Source organism: Aquarana catesbeiana, linkage group LG09 (genome assembly GCF_042186555.1).
Source record: "Aquarana catesbeiana isolate 2022-GZ linkage group LG09, ASM4218655v1, whole genome shotgun sequence".
Lineage (NCBI taxonomy): Eukaryota > Metazoa > Chordata > Amphibia > Anura > Ranidae > Aquarana > Aquarana catesbeiana.
The window spans coordinates 30,113,343-30,134,300 of NC_133332.1; the positions used below are offsets into that span (position 1 = coordinate 30,113,343).

General features: G+C 45.3%; 1 protein-coding gene across 13 annotated transcripts in view; it reads right to left on the reverse strand.

The window, feature by feature from the left end:
- Positions 1 to 20,958, reverse strand: part of SYNGAP1 (synaptic Ras GTPase activating protein 1) — a 487,176-nt gene that overhangs the window by 244,509 nt on the left and 221,709 nt on the right. The window contains exons 1-2 of one of the 13 annotated variants that reach the window (XM_073598184.1): positions 15,650 to 16,103; positions 15,178 to 15,243 (exon numbers count right to left, since the gene is read on the reverse strand). The exons of 8 other annotated variants lie outside the window; for them this stretch is intronic. The gene's annotated coding sequence lies outside the window, so the exon portion shown is untranslated. 4 more of the 13 variants (XM_073598181.1, XM_073598186.1, XM_073598183.1 and 1 more) reach the window with 4 other exon arrangements.

The following is a 20,958-nucleotide window of genomic DNA, read 5'->3' on the forward strand; positions in this document are numbered from 1 at the left end:
GCACTTTAACCACTTCAGCCCCGGAAGGATTTTACCCCCTTCCTGACCAGAGTACTTTTTGCGATTCGGCTTTGCATCACTTCAACTGACAATTGCGCGGTCGTGGGACGTTGCACCCAAACAAAATTGACGTCCTTTTTTTCCCCCACAAACAGAGCTTTCTTTTGGTGGTATTTGATCACCTCTGCGTTTTTTATTTTTTGCGCTATAAACAAAAAAAGAGCGTCAATTTTGAAGAAAAAAAAGCATTATTTTTTACTTTTTGCTATAATAAATATCCCCCAAAAATATATAAAAAAAACGAAATTCTTCCTCAGTTTAGGCCGATATGTATTCTTCTACATATTTTTGGTAAAAAAAAAAATCGCAATAAGCGTATATTGATTGGTTTGCGCAAAAGTTATAGCGTCTACAAAATAGGGGATAGATTTATGGTATTTTTATTATTTTTTTATTAGTAATGGAGGCGATCTCCGATTTTTATCGTGACTGCGACATTATGGCGGACACATCGGACACTTTTAACACATTTTTGGGACCATTGTCATTTATACAGCAATCAGTGCTATAAAAATGCACTGATTCCTGTGTAAATGACACTGGCAGGGAAGGGGTTAAACACTAGGGGGTGATCAAGGGGTTAAGTGTGTCCTAGGGAGTGATTCTAACTGTGGGGGATGGGCTTCAACTCACATGACAGCGATCACTGCTTCTGATCACAGGGAGCACTGATCTCTGTCATATCACTAGGCAGAACGGGGAAATACCTTGTTGGCATCTCCCCGTTCTTCCACTCCGTGACACGGTCGCGGGCACCCGGCAGACATCGAGTCCGCGGGAACCGTGGTCACGGAGCACGCGGCGGGCACGCGCCCACAATGCCGCATCGTAAAGGGGACGTACCTTTGCGCCCTTTTGCCCACCCGTGCCATTCTGCCGACGTATATCGGCGTGGTGCGTTTGGGAAGGGGTTAAATCGGAACCAAACTCTCTCAATCAACATTCACTATTTTTAATCCTTATGCTTAGTAAATAGGAAGGGATATTATATTGACTTGTTTTATCCTTTCTTTTTTACATTTCTTCAGTTTCTTCCTGGTTTCTGGCCTAGGCCAAAATAATATCATACATCCCAGGTGTCTTCATGGGAATTTTTTTCCTGTCATCTGGGGGAGGGACTTTCCTAGCTCAGCACACCCTCCTGCCTGCATGCCTGACCTAAGGGCAGATGGATTCCAGTAAGTAAATTCTACATGAATCATCTGTCCCTACTCAAGATGGCCATGTTTCTTCCTTGTTTCTGACCTGGGCCAAAATGGTATCATACATGCCAGGAGTCTTCAGAAGGTGGGGGGACGGACTTTCCTAGCTAAGCACACCCTCCTGCCTGTATGCCTAAGCTAAGGGGCAGATGGATTCCAGGGTGCTACACGAATCATCTGCCCTTACTCAAGATGGCCGGAGCTAGAAATGCTGGGTGGGGGTTTTCAAAGTGATTTCTCAACAAAAGAAAGCATGGAGATGTGAATGGATGGGGGGAGTTTGCTTTGAATATTAAAATGAATTAAATAGTGTTTTCAGTTTGTGGTGCTCGGATAAGGTTTAGCTTCACTTGGATGAAGCAGCAATCACTGAAAATGTAACCACTTCAGCCCCGGAAGAATTTACCCCCTTCCCGTCCAGGCCATTTTTTGCGATTCGGCACTTGTGAGTCGCTTTAACTGACAATTGCGCGGTTGTGCGACGTTGTACCCAAAGAAAATTGACGTCCTTTTTCCCACAAATAGAGCTTTCTTTTGGTCGTATTTGATCGCCTCTGCGGATTTAATTTTTTGGGCTATAAACAAAAAAAAGCGCCAATGTTTAAAAAAATACAATATTTTTTTACTTTTTGCTATAATAAATATCCCAATTTAAAAAAAAAAAAATACATTTCTTCATCAGTTTAGGCCGATATATATTCTTCCTCATATTTCTGGTAAAAGAAAATCGCTATAAGCGTATATTGATTGGTTTGTGCAAAAGTTATAGCATCTACAAAATAGGGGATAGATTTATGGTATTCTTACTATTTTTATTTTTTTACTAGTGATGGCGGCAATCAGCGATTTTTAGCGGGACTGCAACATTGCGGCGGACAGATCGGACACTTTTGACACTTTTTTGGGACCACTGACATTTATAAAAATAGAGCTAAAAATAGCCACTGATTACTGTATAAATGTCGCTGGTAGGGAAGGGGTTAACACTAGGGGGCGATCAAGGGGTTAAGTGTGTTCCCTGGGTGTGTTTCTAACTGTGAGGGGATGTGACTGACTAGAGGTGGAGCCAGATCGCTGTTCCTACTTACTAGGAACAAACGATCTGTATTTCCTCCCCTGTCAGAACAGGGATTTGTGTGTTTACACACACAAATCCTCATTCTGGCTCTCGTGCCCGCGATCGCCGCCGGCCACGCGCATCGGGCCCCCCACCGCGTGATTGCGCATGCGCGCCTGCTATGGCTCTTACAGGAGCCGCTTTATATATACGGCGATTTGCGCAGGAGAGCCACCCTGCCGCCGTATATATGTACAGGAGCCGGCATGGAAGCGGTTAAAGTGGTAGTTTTACCACTTGTACCTACAGGCAGGGGCGGACTGACCATTGAGACACTCGGGCACTGCCCGAGGGCCCTGGGCCACTAGGGGGCCCCATCAGAGTTGCCAGCCTTAGTAAAACCAGGGACAGTATAAATCTGTGTTTTTCTTTACATCTGTCTGTGTATACTGTGTATACTGTGTGATTGTATACTGTGTGGCCCCATAATTGCCTGGGGGCCCCATAATCTCCTATTGCCCGGGGGCCCCATGAGTTATCAGTCCGCCCCTGCCTACAGGTAAGCTTATAAGACTTATCTATAGGCATACCTCTCAACATTTTGAGATGGGAATGAGGGACACCTACTAACAAACGTATGTAGGCATAGGACACGCCCCCTGCCACACCCCCTTAAAGGAGAATTAACCCCCAAAAAAGGTTAATTAAACCCACAAGTGCTTTTTTTTACCACTTCTATTACTTTATATTGGCTTTTTAAATTTACAAATGCAGCAATTTAGAAATTAGATGAAAGGTTTAACGCTGGGAAACACTTTTTGATAGATAAAAAGTGCATTTTATATACAACTATATAGATCAGACCAAAATGAGGGAAAATGAGGAGGAAAGAGGGACAGAGGGACATTGTTCCAAATCAGGGACAGTCCCTCGAAATCAGGGACAGTTGGGAGGTATGCTATAGGTACTGTGATATTCAGAGTGCATACAGCCGGTGACGTCAACGGTGAATGCGCTCTGATTGGCCTGGCATACCGTGTCGGTGTTCTGTCTATTAGTGCAGATCGCCGGTTAATGCCTCCGACGATCTGCGCATGTGCAGTAGTGACGTCACTCCAGCTGGCCTGACGTCAACACTACGCATGTGCAGATCGGAGGCATTATCTGACAATCTGCAAAGCGTGGAGGCAGGATCTGACCGTCAGATTCTGCCTCGCTCTGTACACAGCAGTAATCGGCTGTGTGAACAAGCCCTAAGACCCCTTTCACACTGAGGCACTATAAGGCTAAGAATAGCGCCTGCAAAGGGCCTGTAAATTGCCTCTCCTGTCACTCCAATCTGAAAGCCCGAGGTCTTTCACACTGGAGCGGTGCGCTGGCAGGACTCCAAAAAAAGTCCTGCAAGCAGCTTCTTTGAGGCGCTTTAGGAGTGGTGTATACACTGCTCTTAAAGTGCCCCTGCCCATTGAAATCAATGGGCAGCGCCGCCGAAGCGCCAGCAAAGCGCCGCTGTAGCAGTGCTTTGCTGGCGCTTTGCTGGCGCTTTAAACCTTTTTTTGGCCACTAGCAGGGGTTAAAAGCGCCCCGCTAGCAGCCAAAATTGCTGCTAAAACGACGGTAAAGCGCCACTAAAAATAGCGGCGCTTCACCGCCAACTCCTGGGCGCTGCGAGTGTGAAAGGAAGCTAAAAGCTGGACTGCCACCCTGTAACTGTGTGTATTGTGCACAGCTGTGGGGAAGGTACAACAAGTCCCCATTGACATGTATAGATCAGGAATGGTGGGCGGTGGCATCTCAGGGAACAATAAGCTACATTTACAATTGACCTCACACATAAAGAAAGGAGTTTTACAGGAGTGGGGGGGGGGGCAGAATATCCAATGTGTACACTACTGCCCCGTACACACAATCGGACATTGATCGAACATTCCGACAACAAAATCCTAGGATTTTTTCCGACGGATGTTGGCTCAAACTTGTCTTGCATACACACGGTCGCACAAAGTTGTCGGAAAATCCGATCGTTCTAAACGCGGTGACGTAAAACACGTACGTCGGGACTATAAACGGGGCAGTAGCCAATAGCTTTCGTCTCTTAATTTATTCTGAGCATGCGTGGCACTTTGTGCGTCGGATTTGTGTACACACGATCGGAAATTCCGACAATGGATTTTGTTGTCAGAAAATTTTATATCCTGCTCTCAAACTTTGTGTGTCGGAAAATCCGATGGAAAATGTGTGATGGAGCCCACACACGGTCGGAATTTCTGACAACAAGGTCCTATCACACATTTTCCATCGGAAAATCCGACCGTGTGTACGGGGCATTAGAGCGGACATACTCTCTTCTGTTGATTATGCGCAGAGAGAGTGAGGCAGAATCTGAAGGTCAGATTCTGCCTCCGCACTTTGGAGATCGTAGGATAATGCCTTAGATCAGGGGTCTCCAAACATTCTGAACAAAGGGCCGGTTTACTGTCCTTCAGACTCTAGGAGGGCCGGACTGTGGCCAGCGGGAGTGGAAATTTTCCTGGCATCAGTGGGAGTAAACATTTGGTATTAGGGGGAGGAATAGTGCCCCATTGTTGGTATCATAGGGAGAAATAGTGCCCCATTAGTGGTGTCAGTGGGAGAAATGGTGCTCTATTGTCAGTGTCAGATGGCAGAATAGTGTCTCGTATCAGTGGAAAGAATAATGCCCCAAGGGCCGGATAAAGGCAAGCAAAGGGCCGCATCTGGCCCTCGGGCCGCAGTTTGGAAACCACTGCCTTAGACGATCTGTGCATGCGCAGTGCTGACATCACGCCAGCTGATCGGCATTATCCGACGATCTGCACTAATCGACAGAACAGAGCCTGTGCCGTAAACAGCGTGGAGTGATGTCATAGCGCCCCCCGGCCACTCATGTAGCCAGAGGACGCGAACCTGGAATGTAGACCAGGTGAAGACGGAAGCCCTCTCAGCGGTGATAGCGCGATGCATACTAGCACATTGTGACGTTTTTTTCTTTAACTGCGGTTTACTACCGCTTTAAAAGTAATATCTGAAAACATCAGTCAATCTTTACAATTGGTAAAATATGTACCACTGAAAATATAGAATCATTTCGCCTTGTGCCCTGGCTCACACCAGTGCGGTTTTGAAATCGTGCTACTTCAGTGCGAGTTCAAAGCCGCAGATCAGTGCGATTTTCACCTCCGATTTCATTGTGGCTTGAGACTTCACTTAACAGAAGTCTATGCAAATCGCAATGAAATCCCAAAAAAGTAGTAGCAGGAAGCTTTTTCAGAGTCGCAACGATTTGAACGGTTCCATTGCTGGCAATGGGGTGCAACTTGTCATGCCATTTTGAACTGTTAAATCGCATGACAATTTGCCCCCAATGTGTACTAGGGCTAAAGAGGATTTACTCTCATCCTTTTAATATTTATCAGTGAGAGAGGTCATGTAAATCTAATCAATAAGAGTGAAAGTTTCTATGTATAGCTTGTAATTCTATCAGTCCAAGGAGGAGGTTATCATTTGTCCACATTACCTATGGGAATGTATGTCAAGAGAATTGTGCATTGATGGGTATCTCTACCACTAGGAGTCTTCACTTTCCTTCACACATGAACATTGTGCCATGTGATTCCCAAAGAATTCCATAATTCTGGAGAGGGCCTGTTCACACCTGAGGGTGGTGCTGCCCGTTGCGTTCAACTCAAAAATGACATGAGTCTCTTTGGGGCGGAACGCACATCTTTGAATCCATAGACTTTAATTGGAGCACCTGAAAAATGCTTGAAAAATGACACTTTTTTTTAAGCACTCTCATTTAAAAGTATATGGAGCCAAAAACACACAATTCTGCTCCTGTACTACAAATCGCAAAAAAAAAAAAAAAACGCATTTACAAACGAACAAGAAAATGTCTTAATGGCTGGAGACAATATATTCTCTTCATTCCCTGTACACACGGCCGATTGTCGGGATGCATCGGCCGGTTCAATAAAAAACGTCCGACATTTTGCCCGTGTGTCAGGCACCCTGTCCATCAGAAGCTGGCCAGTTTGGCTGGCTTCTGTTGGACAAGCATGCTGGAAAACCAGCAGCCGACCAGCTCCCGATCAGCACTTTTTTCACCAATGGCTGAGAGCGCTGGTCGGGGTGTTCTGGCGGATGGGTCGTCCCCCTGTCAGAACACAACAGCTCAGCGGGGGATCTCGCTGTACTAATATCGGATCGTTAGTAGAGTGGCTCCGGCCGGGGCTGTCCACTTTTTTTTTCCGTTCAACCCAGCGTGTACCAGGCTTTATGATGTGAAATACCCACAATCCCCTTGTTTGCTTCATTTCAGTGCCTCATGTCTTTACTGTCCTGGTCGCACCTGTGAATTATATAATATATATAATATATAATATATACCTGTGAATTATATATATATTATATTATATATATATAGTATAATAATTACAGCCCCAATGTGTTCCGTGGGACATCTCAGATGATCTCCAGCTTCGGGACACGGCCAAACAGAAGTCTTTGGGGCACTAATGCGCAGGCCAGGCTGGGCCAGGACAGTAAAGACTTGCATGACTGGCTGCACATGTAATGCACAAGCAAATGTGACAGTTGGGACACTTTCACACGGGCTCTCTGATCAGGTCCACCTGTCAGTTTTTCAGATGGACCTGATCGGACCCTCCATTCACCCCTATGCAGTGGCGGGTGTCAGCAGACACATGTCCGCTGACATCCGCCGTTATCCGATCCTGGCCGCAAAATCCAGACGGATGGTGGTCCTATTTTCCATCCACCTGGCGGATCAGGGTGGATACGATCGGATGAAAACAGACAGGTGGTCCGTTTTCATCCGATCTCCCCATATAGGAGGGCGGGACTGGGTCAGTCTCTGCTCTGCTCAGTAAGCAGAGATGGACCTGTCATCCGTCTGCTCAGCAGGGATTAGCGGATCGATCCCGCGCTAAGCAAGTGGAATCCAGCAAACTGAGGCGCCCGTAGTTCCACTTTATGGTGTACTTATCCTGTGGGGACTCTAAATGGTTAGGGAGCAAATAAGTAGTCCAAGGTTTAGTCAAAAGTCAAAGATATTAAGTCACCAACAGCAAACTGAAACTACTCTATATTACCAAAAGTATTGGGACGCCTGCCTTTACACACATATGAACTTTAATGGCATTCCAGTCTTCGTCCGTAGGGTTCAATATTGAGTTGGCCCACCCTTTGCAGCTATAACAGCTTCAACTCTTCTGGGAAGGCCGTCCACAAGGTTTAGGAGTGTGTCTATGGGAATGTTGGAGCATTCTTCCATAAGCACATTTGTGAGGTCAGGCACTGCTGAGAAGGCCTGGCTCGTAGTGTCCGCTCTAATTCATCCCAAAGGTGTTCTATCAGGTTGAGGTCAGGACTCTGTGCAGGCCAGTCAAGTTCCTCCACCCCAAACTCGCTCATCTATGTCTTTATGGACCTTGCTTTGTACACTGGTGCGCAGTCATGTTGGAACAGGAAGGGGCCATCCACAAACTGTTCCCACAAAGTTGGGACCATGAAATTGTCCAAAATGTCTTGGTAGGCTGACCCCTTAAGTGTTCCCTTCACTGGAACTAAGGGGCCAAGCCCAACCCCTGAAAAACAACCACACACCATAATCCCCTCCACCAAATGATATGGACCAGTGCACAAAGCAAGGTCCATAAAGACATGGATGAGCAAGCTTGGGGTGGAGGAACTTGACTGGCCTGCACCTTAACCCAACAGAAAACCTTTCGGAAGAATTAGAGCAGAGATTGCAAACCAGACACAATATATTATGATACACTTGTATGAATATACAGTTATTATACAAAATAAAATGCAACATGATTGCCAGTACAGTTACATAAAAACTCTCATCCATTCATCCATTGTAAGTTATAGATCTTTTTTTTTGAGTAATGGTTCTCCATTTAAAGGGTATCCTATATTTATAGATATTACTGATTTAATTTCAGAGCATTTTACTCCTGATGATTGGCATGAGCATTGAAACGAGCGTCGAGTATACATCGAACTGATGCCCAGACAAGTTTGGCTCACCATGAGCAATTGCTTATGTATATTGAACCATTATGAATGGATGAGTGTTTTTATGTAACTGTACTGCCAATCGTGTTGCATTTTATTTTGTATAATAACTGTATATTCATACAAGTGTATCATAGTATATTGTCTCCTTTATCACACTTTTTATAACATGATTTGTAATCAATAAACAATTCAATGAATAATATGAACAAGATATCCATTCAATGCCTCACACAAAGTCCCATTGCTTTTTCTTTTCTGTTGTTCAACACTCCTAAACCTTGTGGACGGCCTTCCCAGAAGAGTTGAAGCTGTTATAGCTGCAAAGGGTGGGCCAACTCAATATTGAACCCTACAGACTACGACTGGGATGTCATTAACCTACCTGGTGGTTTTCCCGAGTGTGGCTTGGGGTGAGATTTCAGCACCATTAGCGGTAACCCCGAGCCACACTCGGGATTACATTGCAGGATCCTGGTGCGGTTTTACTTACCTTGCCCCCAGGATCCTGCGATGTCCTTCTCGCTGTGTCTGCGGGCTCTGTCTTCCGCCCCGATGTCCTGTGTGCCGGGCTCCGTTCCCTGCGAGCGTCTCGACGCACGGGGGCGGAGCCTGGCGGCAAATTCAAAAAAGTGAAAAATCATAATACAAACAGTACAGTGTAATCTTACAGATTACAGTACTGTATGAAATTATTTCACATCCCTTTTGTCCCCAGTGCTTTGTCCTATGCCCTGCATACAGTTTTATATTATATAAACTGTTCTTTCTGCCTGGAAACTGGAGATTGTCCATAGCAACCAAAAAGTGCCTCTTTACGTCAAAAGTGGTTTTAGACCAGCTAGAAAACAGCGATAGTAAATTAGAACACTTGCAGAATGGAGCGATAGTGAATCGTGGGGAAATTCATTTTATCATTATTATATTATTATTTTTTATAATTATTTATATTTATTTATTATATTATAATTTATGATTTTGTGTTTCAAACTTTATCATACCCGGGATATCTACTAGACTCTTGTTTGGACAGATTTAAGTGTGTCATTGCTAAGAATTACAGGCCTACAATATAAAACGTCAAATTTATGCAAAACAATTGTACCACTTTGAGACGCAAAAATCTGACATAATCATACCGCCAGGGAGGCTACAGTTCATGTTTGTGTAAAGGCAGGCGTCTCAATACTTTTGGCAATATAGTGTAAGTCAGAGAAGTGCACAATAGAGGGATTTCTCTATTATAATGGAAAACCCCATTAGTAGATGTTCTTACAGCGGACCTAAACCCCCCTAGCGTTTTCAGCCAAGGAAGGTGCCATCTTGGCCTCTGTTTGATCTTCAACTGCCATGATGCTGTCTATGTGATCAGTTATGACACTAACCATTTGATGGATTGACAGTTTGTTTGAGAGCACAACCAAAGTGACAGTTACAGGTGAGGCACATGCCGGAAATGGAATTGTTTTTTGAAACCGTTGAATCGATGGGCTTAGTTCCGCTTTAAGCAGGACTGTTAAAGCAGAACTAAACCCATCAATTTATGCATTTACTAAAACAGTTATGATAACTTTTATGGGGCGTACACACGGTCGGACTTTTCGTCTACAAAAGTCCAACGGACGCCGACGGACTAAAGCTGGCTGGTAATCCGATCGTGTGTGGGCTTCTCCGGACTTTCAGCAGACTTTTTCAGCCTCAAATACGACGGACTTTAGATTTGAAACATGCTTCAAATCTTTACGTCGTAACTACGACGGACCCCGAAATCCGTTCGTCTGTGTGCTAGTCCGACGGACAAAAACCCACGCTAGGGCAGCTATTGGCTACTGGCTATCAACTTCCTTATTTTAGTCCGGTGTACGTCATCACGTACGAATCCGTCGGACTTTTGTGTGGTCGTGTGTAGGCAAGTCCGTTCGTTAGAAAGTCTGCTGCAAGTCCGCCGAAAGTCTGTCGGACAGGCTGTCGGACTTTTGTAGACGAAAAGTCCGACCGTGTGTACGCCCCATTACAGTTATTTGTGTGCTTTTGTTAGCTCTCCACTGAACGCAAATATGGTGTCATAATTCATCACATGTGCAGCTTAATGGCAATTGCAGATCAAACAGAGGTTAAGATGGCAGCTTCCTTGGCTGTAAAAAGGTAGGAGGGTTTAGTTCTGCTTTATATTTAAAACGGCTGACAGTTTCACTTCAGGGAGCAAGGTCTGGTCCTCAAATCTTTGTTTGAGGACCTTACAACAATAGGCAATGGACAACTGTCCTTATTGCCCCTTGATCACGAGAGGCTAGGCTCTGCAATGTAGTGCACAATGAGAGCTGCAATGAAGACCACAATGGGGGCTACAATGAAGAACCCAATGGGGGCTGCAATGAAGACCACAATAGGGGTTACAAAGAAGACCACAATGGGGGCTACAATGAAGAACCCAATGGGGGCTACAATGAAGACCCCAATGGGGGCTGCAATGAAGACCACGATGGGGGCTACAATGAAGACCACAATGGGGGCTACAATGAAGACCACAATGGGGGCTACAATGAAGAACCCAATGGGGGCTGCAATGAAGACCACAATGGGGGCTACAATGAAGACCACAATGGGGGCTACAATGAAGACCACAATGGGGGCTATAATGAAGACCCCAATGGGGGCTGCAATGAAGACCCCAATGGGGGCTACAATGAAGACCACAATGGGGGCTTCAATGAAGACCACAATGGGGGCTACAATGAAGACCACAATGGGGGCTACAATGAAGACCACAATGGGGGCTTCAATGAAGACCACAATGGGGGCTACAATGAAGACCACAATGGGGGGTGCAATGAAGACCACAATGGGGGCTGCAATGAAGACCACAATGAGAGCTGCAATGAGGGCCTTGCTCTCTTATCAAGGAAATGGTAGACACCTTGAAGTACAATCTGCTAGGCAGGACTTTAAAAAAGTTTAAAATGGCTGACAATGTAATTTTAAGCAGACGTAAACTGTGGTGCTAGTTCTTCTATTATCAGTATCCGGTATTATGCATTAGGCTGCTTGCATACAGAAGAGCACCCACAAATGGAGGGAAGTCTAGACAGAAGTCCAACTAAGCAGAAAGTCAGCCACACCAATGACCAAAGTCCAAAGTGTTTTTTTTTGTTATCTAAGCAACAAAAATAAATCCAGCGCGTTTCAGGGGCTAAGACCCCCCCCCCCCCCCTTCATCAGGGCTTGTGTATAACCACAAATATAGATGAACGCAGATGAATTGCAACAAAAGTTATATAATATGATCTGAATTACTGTCGCTGACAGTTTTGTGCAGCATGAACTATCAGTGACACTAATTCAAGACATATTATATAACTTTTTTTTGCAATTCATCTGAATCCAACACACAAGCCCTGATGAAGGGGAGTGTCTTAACCCCTGAAACGCACTGGATTTCTATTTATCGATCATTGGTTTGGTGCTCCTTTCGCATTTTGCAAAGTTTCACTTTAAGGACAAAGGTCTAGCCCAATGGTCTCCAAACTGCAGTCCGTAGGGTTGGATCCGACCCTTTGTTTGTATTTATTCGGCCCTTGGGGCACTATTGCCTTCCATTAACATTAACAGTGGGGCACTATTCCTCCCACTGACACCAGCAATGGGGCACTATTCCTCCCACTGACACCAACAATGGGGCACTATTTCTCCCACTGATACCAATGATGGGTCACTATTCCTCCCACTGACACCAGCAATGGGGCACTATTCCTCCCAATAACACCAGCGATGGGGCACTATTCTTCTCACTGACATCAATGATGGGGCACTATTCCCCCCACTGACACCAGCAATGGGGCACTATTCCTCCCAATGACACCAGTAATGGGGCACTATTCTTCTCACTGACATCAATGACGGGGCACTATTCCCCCCACTGACACCAGCAATGGGGCACTATTCCTCCCAATGACACCAGCGATGGGGAACTATTCTTCTCACTGACACCAATGATGGGGCACTATTCTTCTCACTGACACCAATGATGGGGCACTATTCTTCTCACTGACATCAATGACGGGGCACTATTCCCCCCACTGACACCAGCAATGGGGCACTATTCCTCCCAATGATACCAGCGATGGGGAACTATTCTTCTCACTGACACCAATGATGGGGCACTATTCTTCTCACTGACATCGATGACGGGGCACTATTCCCCCCACTGACACCAGCAATGGGGCACTATTCCTCCCAATGACACCAGCGATGGGGAACTATTCTTCTCACTGACACCAATGATGGGGCATTGTTACTGATGCTGGGATATTTTCTACTGCTATTGGCCACAGTTTGGCCCTTCTAAAGTCTGAAGTATAATAAACTGGACATTTGTTTAGGAAAGTTTGAAGACCCCTGGTCTAGTCCTTATTACAGCTGTGGTCATCAAGGCAACTGTCCAAATTAACCCTTTTATTATCGACTAGGGTTGCCACCTCATCCCTTTAAACCCGAACACATGAATTAAACAGGTTTTGAGGCTAATTTAATGCAGATAAGGCACCAAGTAATACATGTTCAGTTTTTAAGGGATGAGGTGGCAACCCTTCTATCCACGCTTGGAGTTCCTCTGAGGATGGTTAACAAGAGAGGCTAGGCCCTGCTTACAGAATTTGACAAAAATTGTCAAAAACTTTTTTTTCTCTCAAGGTCTTGCTTCTGTGCAATGAGGGCCACACTAAGGGCTGCAATGGGGACCACAATCAGCCCAGGACCACAGCCTGGAGAATTATCCATTATTTGCTCTTTGACACAATGATGAATATTGTAAGACAGGTAGAAACTGCAAAAATTTAGCCAGGTCGGTAAAACTTCCGAGAGCACTGTTGATGTACATGACTCCCCCATACCGAGGACATGACATTACTGGGATGTAATCCAATGTAAATGTGCTGTATTTATGCATAACCAAAGCCTTCCATTTTCATGAAGGTCAAATATTGCTGAACGTATGTCTTTCTCCAACTAATTCTCAGTGCTGCCTTGTTAAAAAGGGGGGCCAACAAGCACCCTCCAGATCTGAGGTGCATACTGATACAATGAAAAGTGACTTGCAACATCCCTAAACACGGAGACCCAAGTCGATGAGACAAACATGCATGGTGACACACACGGAGGTGCATGCACAATTTGAACGACACGCAATAGGTTCATCCAAAAAAGAAAACAAAAAAAAACAGATAACAAATTCCAGCATGAAATGGCACACATTCATAGCAGAACACACAGCAACACACACATACAAAAAAAAAAAAAAAAAAGCTGTATATATAAAAAAAACACACAGAGCTCTGTGCAAACGCCCACACAGACATTGAAATGCACCGGCTCACAGCAGTAAAATGCTTCTATACAAGTATATAATCCACCCACACACAGCAGTGCAGCCTGCAGAACATAGAGGCACTGTACTGTATAGACACATAAGGAAACAGCACCGTATAGGCACACAGCGCACAGAACACATACAGGTACGCACTCACTCCACTGACAGCTGGAGCTGGGAAAATTTAGGGCTGTTGCCTGTGGCAACCAATCCCCTCCTCTAGCCTGCACTAGGAAGACCTAAAGCCCACCGGTTTCTTTGGGCAAAGGCAAAGACAATCTGTATGGCTCCCAATTCCATAAACCCATACCTCCACCTAATGTGCTTTTTTATTTGCATATGTCGATAGGTATCTAAGACTTGTAGCCTGAGCGTGTACCAGTGCACGCATATGCATCTATTAAATGTGCACAAGGCATGGACTTCACGCACCACGTAACAGAGTTTGTATTCTGCAACAAGCAAAGCCCTCATTAATTTATGTATCAATCTGTTCGATGCCATATGGTTCGCTGTGGATGTTAAATTCTCTAGAATCGCATAATTAGAAGCGTTGTATAATAGGTGAAAAAAAAAAATTGTAGAGACCATTGATAGTCCTTTCTTAGAGGTCCATGGTCAACTTAAAGGAACCTGTGCATATCTGTCCTCTAATATCCTTTTAGTCAAACTGCCCTGCAGTTGATGAGGAACTACAACTCTCAGCCCTAGGCTTATAGTTCTTCATCAGCTGGAGCAACGCCATACAGGAGATGGAGGTAGATGGTCTAGGAGGACCTTTAACTGACAGCCCAAAGTTTGTGCATGGTCTCCTTCTTCTGGGGCCCAACAAGCTTCGTACACAGATATAAAATAACTGATCGATGATAGGTCAACTGACGGACATCTGTACATCTCAAGCTGTTCGGAGGAAAAGAATTCCTGTTGGAGCTCCCAACTCTGCCCACCTGCACTATTGAGTCCCACTCCTTGGGCTGCATTCCGAAAAGTGAATGAAACTCCTAGCAAGGAACTTGAGATTTTATCGCACTGACCTTTACAGGTAGGCAGTTCTGGAACTATCTCAAGATAGAGAGCTTTGGGATGCGGTCTACACTGGACACATTTATCTCCACTTCAAGAGCTCCTCCAGTCTGGTATTGGAGTCAAGGAGCTCCAAGAACAGCAACCTTAAAAAAAACTAGGTGCCAAGTGGCAGTTTCTTAGGCGACCCAGGTCCCTGGATTTGTCCACACCAAAGCTACACAAAACTATGGAATGTGGAAACTATGCAGAAAGACCCTTATGGTGAGAGACAGACTTACTGGCACACTAGCAGGTACTTGGTTCCCTAGAAATCTGGCTTAATTGCACACACAAGTGACGCACACAGAGGTACACAGAGACTCAGTTACGCACATCCAGGTACACAGCAGATACTCTCTCACCTCAAAACTCAGCGTATCTTTCAGTTTCCATCAAATTTCATGTTCAAGACCTTGACTAGGCCCAAGCTGTGGATGGCGAACCCCAAACACAAAGTGAGGTAGGGTGTGGAGAAATGGGGTGAAGGATGGGAGGGATGTTGGGAGGTCTGAGGTGCAAAGCAGGGCACAGGTAGAAGGCCGGCAGGGTGCAGCGCAGGACATGCAAGCCGTGCAGTGTTGCGTGCAGGATTTGCAGCGTCCCCCACAAGACGGAGGGTCCAGCATGAGAGGGATGAGGGGATCTGAGGTTATGCAGTGCAAGGTGTGCACTGCAGGGCATGCAATGCAGGATGACACAGGCATGCAGCAGAGCAGCGGGTGCAGTGCAGGGCAGCCAGCCTGGGTCGAGCAGGGCAGCGTAAGAAGCATGTGCGGTGCAGGCAAAGATGTGCGGGATCTGCAGGGCGTGCAGGGTAAGAGGCCTCCACGTTACCCAGCTCCCAGGACCAGCTCGAGCTGCATCCTTCCGTATTCACAGGGATGTCACTGTGAGCGTGGTAACCAGGCAACTGTGTGCACGCCTCCTCCTATCACAGGGACACGCACGGGGGGACTGCTTAACTACTTCGCCGACAGCGAGAGATGGAGGGTTAAGAAGAAGAGGGAATAAGAGGAGGATGACACAAGAAATGCAAAAAAAAGAAAAATCTAGAATAGCAAGAAAGATGTATGGGGTGGAAAATGTGGATGGTAATGAGAGTAAATGGAGGTAGAGGACAGGTGCGAGAGATTTAGGCAGAGAGGGTGATGGGAAGAGGGTGGAAAAGGCACAGAATGGGGTGGAGAGATGGACAGGTAGAGAGGGAAAGAAGCAGAGAAATAAAAAGGGGAAATGGGAGATTTGGAGAGAAGAGAGTTGAGCTGTGCAAGCAATCTCACTGTTACTAAGCAACTGTGCGCGTACCCTGTCCTATCACAGGCAGACCTCTTAACTCCTTCCATACACACTGCGAGAGAGAGCGAGTGACATACACTGTGCAGGGATGACGAGGAAACAGGGTGACAGGCACACAGGGGACCTGGAGGCAGAGAGAGTGAAGAGGACAGACAGGAAGTGGCAAAGAAGAGAGAGCAAGGGGGTGGGGGGGTATGGGGGTGAGGAAGAGAGAGAAAGGGAGTAAAGAAATGGGAGCGAGAAGGAGAGAGAGAAAGACAGAGAGAGAGAGAGGAGAGAGAGAAGGAGAGACAGTGGTAGTATGAGAGAGAGGGAACATGAGGAAGAGAGAGAGAGTGGTAGTATAAGAGAGAAAGGGAAAGGGTATGAGAAAGAGAGAGAGGGAGGAAAGAAATGGGAGAGAGAAGGTGTGTGAGAGAGAGAGAGAGAGAGAGAGAGAGAGTGGTAGTATAAGAGAGAAAGGGAAAGGGTATGGGAGAGAGGGAATATGAGGAAGAGAGAGAGAGTGGTCGTAAAAGAGAGAACGGGAGAGGGTATGAGGAAAAGAAAGAGGAAGGGAAGAAATGGGAGAGAGAAGGTGAGAGAGAGAGAGAAGGAGAGAGAGAGAGAGAGAGAGAGAGAGAGAGTGGTAGTATAAGAGAGAAAGGGAAAGGGTATGGGAGAGAGGGAATATGAGGAAGAGAGAGTGGTAGAATGTGAGAGAGAGAAGGTATGAGAGAGTGGATATGAGGAAAAGAGAGAGAGAGGAAGGAAATAAATGGGAGAGAGAAAGTGTGAGAGAGAGAGAGAGAGAGAGAGAGAGAGAGAGGTAGAGACAGTGGTAGTATGAGAGAGAGAACAGGAGGAAGAGAGAGAGTGGTAGTAAAAGAGAGAATGGGAGAGGGTATGAGAAAGAGAGGATATTAAGAAAAGAAAGAGAAGGTGTGAGAGAGAAAGAGAGAGAGGAGAGAGAGAGAGAGCAGGAGAGAGAGAGAGAGAGAGAGAGAGAGAGAGAGAGAGAGAGTGGTAGTATAAGAGAGAAAGGGAAAGGGTATGGGAAAGAGGGAATATGAGGAAGATAAAGTGGTAGAATGTGAGAGAGAGAAGGTATGAGAAAGACTGGATATGAGAAAGAGAGAGAGAGGAAGGAAATAAATGGGAGAGAGAAATTGTGAGAGAGAGAGGGAGTGGTAGTATAAACAAGAGAGAGAGGGGGTATGAGATAGAGTCGATATAAGGAAGAGAGAGAGCAGATGTGAGGAAGAAAAAGGGTATGAAAAAGAGAAAGACAGAGAATGTGCCTGGGAGGTATGAGGAAAAGGGATATAGGAGAGAGAGAGAGAAAGAGAGAGAGGGGATATGGAAAATCGAGAAAAAATAAGAAAGAGAGGGGACAGGAAGGAAAAGGCAAAGAAGGGAGCAAGGGGGGAGAGTGGTAGTATAAGAGAGAGAGAGGGAGTAAGAGAAAGAATGGATATGAAGAAGAGAGAGCAAGAGAGAGAAGGGGCAAGAAATGGAGAGAGAAGGTGTGGGAGAGAGAGACAGAGTAAGAGAGAGAGAGTGGTAGTATAAATGAGAGAGATGGGGGGTATGAGAGAGAGTGAGAGAGTGAATTTAAGGAGAGAGATAGCAGATGTGAGGAAGAAAAAGGGTATGAAGAAGAGAAAGACAGAGAATGTGCCAGGGCAGTATGGGGAAAAGAGAGAGCTAAAGGGAAGAGAGAGAGAGAGAGAGAGAAGGAATGTGGGAAAGAGAGAACAAATAAGGAAGAGAGAGGGGGGCAAGAAGGAAGAGGAAAAGAAGAGAGTAAGGGAGAGAGGGGAGTGGGAGAGAGAAGGTGTAAGGAAGAGAGAGAGAGCGCAGTAGTGTAAGGGAGAGGGAGGCTATGGGAGAGAGGGAATCTAAGAAAAAGAGAGAGAGGATATGAGGAAGAGAGAGAGAGAGTAGTATAAGAAGGAGAGAGAAAGAAAGAGAGTGAGTAAGAAATGAAAGAGAGAGGGGATAAGGAAGATGGAGAGAGGGACATAAGGAAGAGAAAGAGAGAGAATAGGGAAGAGAAGAGAGAGGAAATAGAAGACAGAGAGATGGGATAAGGGAGAGAAAGGATATGAAGGAGGAGGGGAAAAGTAAAGGAAAGAGAGAAGGTATGAGAAGAAAAATTGAGAGAAGGTATGTCATAGAGAGAGAGGATAAGAAAGAGAGAGAAGATAAGGAAAAGTGAGAGAGGGCATAAGGAAGAGAAAGAGAGGATAGGGAAAAGAGAGAGGAAATACAAGAGAATGAGAAGGGGGGGATAAGGAAGAGAGTGGGAAATGATATAAAGACAGGTTGGGGGTATAAGGAAAAGGGGGAGAGAGAGAGTGAGGATGTGGAAAAGAGATATAGAGGTTGAGGGAGAGAAAGAAATAGAGAGAGGGAAGATGTGGAAGAGAGAAGATAAGGAGGATATATAGAGAAAAGGGGTGTGGATCAGACAAATATGATATAAAAAAAAAGAGGGGAGGGAGAGAGGATGTGGAAGAGAGAGAAGGAAGGGGGGGGGAGAGGGAAAGGATGTGGAAGATAGAGATAGAGGATAAGGGATAAGGATGAAAGGAATAGAGGATAAGGGGGAGAGAGAGAGAGAGAGAGAGAGAGAGAGAGAGAGAGAGAGAGAGAGAGAAAGAGAAAGAGAGAGAAAGAGAGAGAGAGAGAGAAGAGGGAGGGAGAGAGAGAAGAGGGAGGGAGAGAGAGAAGAGGGAGGGAGAGAGAGAGAGAAGAGGGGGGGAGAGAGAGAGAGAGAGAGAGAGAGAGAGAGAGAGAGAGAGAGAGAGAGAGAGAGAAGAGGGAGAGAGAGAAGAGGGGAGAGAGAGAGAGAGAGAGAGAGAGAGAGAGAGAGAGAGAGAGAGAGAGAGAAGAGGGAGGGAGAGAGAGAGAGAGAAGAGGGAGGGAGAGAGAGAGAGAGAGAGAGAGAGAGAGAGAGAGAGAGAGAAGAAGGGGAGGGAGAGAGAAGAGGGAGGGAGAGAGGGAGGGGGGGATTGGAAGTGTTAGCAGATAAGTAAAAGAGAGAGAAACGATTTGGAAGAATGGGGGGGGGGCAGATGAAGAGAATAAAAAAGAGGGAGTATGTGGAAAAGGGAAAGAGAAGATGTAAGGAAAGGAGGGAGTATTACAAAGTTAAAAAAGGCTGAGGTTTTTGAATACGATAAAAAGAGAGAGGAGTACAGTATGTGGAAGAGAGAGGGTGTAAGGAAGAGAGGAGATGTGTGGAAAAGAGAGAGAGGGTATGAAAAGGAGAAATTGAGGTGGGTAGCAGGGAGGGAGAAAGGACGAGGAAGACAGAGAAGATGTGAGGAAACTAAAGAGAGAGATGGTATGAGAAAAGGAAATAAAGAGGATGTGAACAAGAGAGAGAAGGTGTGAGAGAGTAATAAAAGACGGGAAGGGTTAAGGGTAGGAAAATAGAGAGGAGAGGTTTGGGTAAAGAGAAGAGAAGAAGAAAACAAGCCCATTCACATCTTTGCTTCTGCTACTGTATAATATGTGAGGTTTTTTTTTACTGCAGGTAAACATAAGGACAGTCACAAATAAATTGATGCTTGTGTAGGAAATTCAGCGCACTGCACTATTTTTACAGTAATGTGTGTTAAGGAGGCCCTTAGGAGTTAATGAGTGTGGTGAGGTACAAAGGTATCCTCAGTAAGCATCAGCAGGGTACCATCATCCCTTTCATTAATATAAATCAAGAAGAAAAGGGAGTAGCTGGGACTTTTCAGGTACCATACAATAACACAATATTTGTTAAAATTCACAATATTTCTTTTTTCCAATAAAAACTATTTTACATTAATAAAAAAAACATCACAACATGAAGTGAAATTTTTGTGGTCAGAAAATGGCTTCACATAAATACTTCTACTGGGACATGTTTCGCCTCTGCAGCTTTCTTGGGAAGAGTTAATTACATGACGCTTACACCATCCATATAGAATCTCCACAAAAACATGTATTAGCATAGGGAGTTGACAGAGGTCTCGTGAAAACTTAAAAAATAAAAACAACTCAGGATAACACCAGCACTCAAAGCTGCAGGTCCCAGGATGGTATATTGGTGCACTGCAGGAGAACCAAGGGGAGACTGCCCACCCAGTATTGACTAATCACTAATTAATGTCACCACATAGGGGTGCCCATAATATGGTAAGCTCTATAAAGCTTTGCAGCTTAATTGAGAAATGTTTGAGTGAAATGTTTGGCTTCTAGGCATGCGTGCTGCCAACCTATCAGCATACGCATCCCGCCTGTGACATCAGATGTCGGCTGGATGGGAGAGCTATAAATAGCTGTGGGCTCTGGAAGCCATCTTGCCAGAATCCCAGAAAAAAAAGTCCAGAGTCCAGGAGTGTGGTCCAGGTCATTGTTGTTCATATCTGTCAAACATTTCCAGAATTAAGCCGCAAAGCTTTATGGAGCTTACCATCTTTTGGGCACTCTGTGGTGACGTTAATTACTGATTACTCAATACTGGGCGGGCAGTCTCCCCTTGGTTCTCCTGTGGTTCACCGGTATACCATCCTGAGACCTGCAGCATTGAATTCTGGTGCTATCCCGAGTTGTTTTTATTTTTGAAGTTTTCACAAAGCTTCCGTCAACTTCCTATGCTAATACATATTTTTGTGGAGATTCCTTGAATGGTGTAAGCTTCATGTAATTAACTCTTCCCGAGGAAGCTGCAGAGGTGAAACATGCCGGAGTAGAAGCATTTAGGTGAAGCAAATTTTTTACCACAAAAATTTACACTTGATGTTGTGATGTTTTTCATAATGGAAAATTGTTTTTATTGGAAAAAATAAATATTGTTAATTCTAACAAACATTGTATGTCCCAGC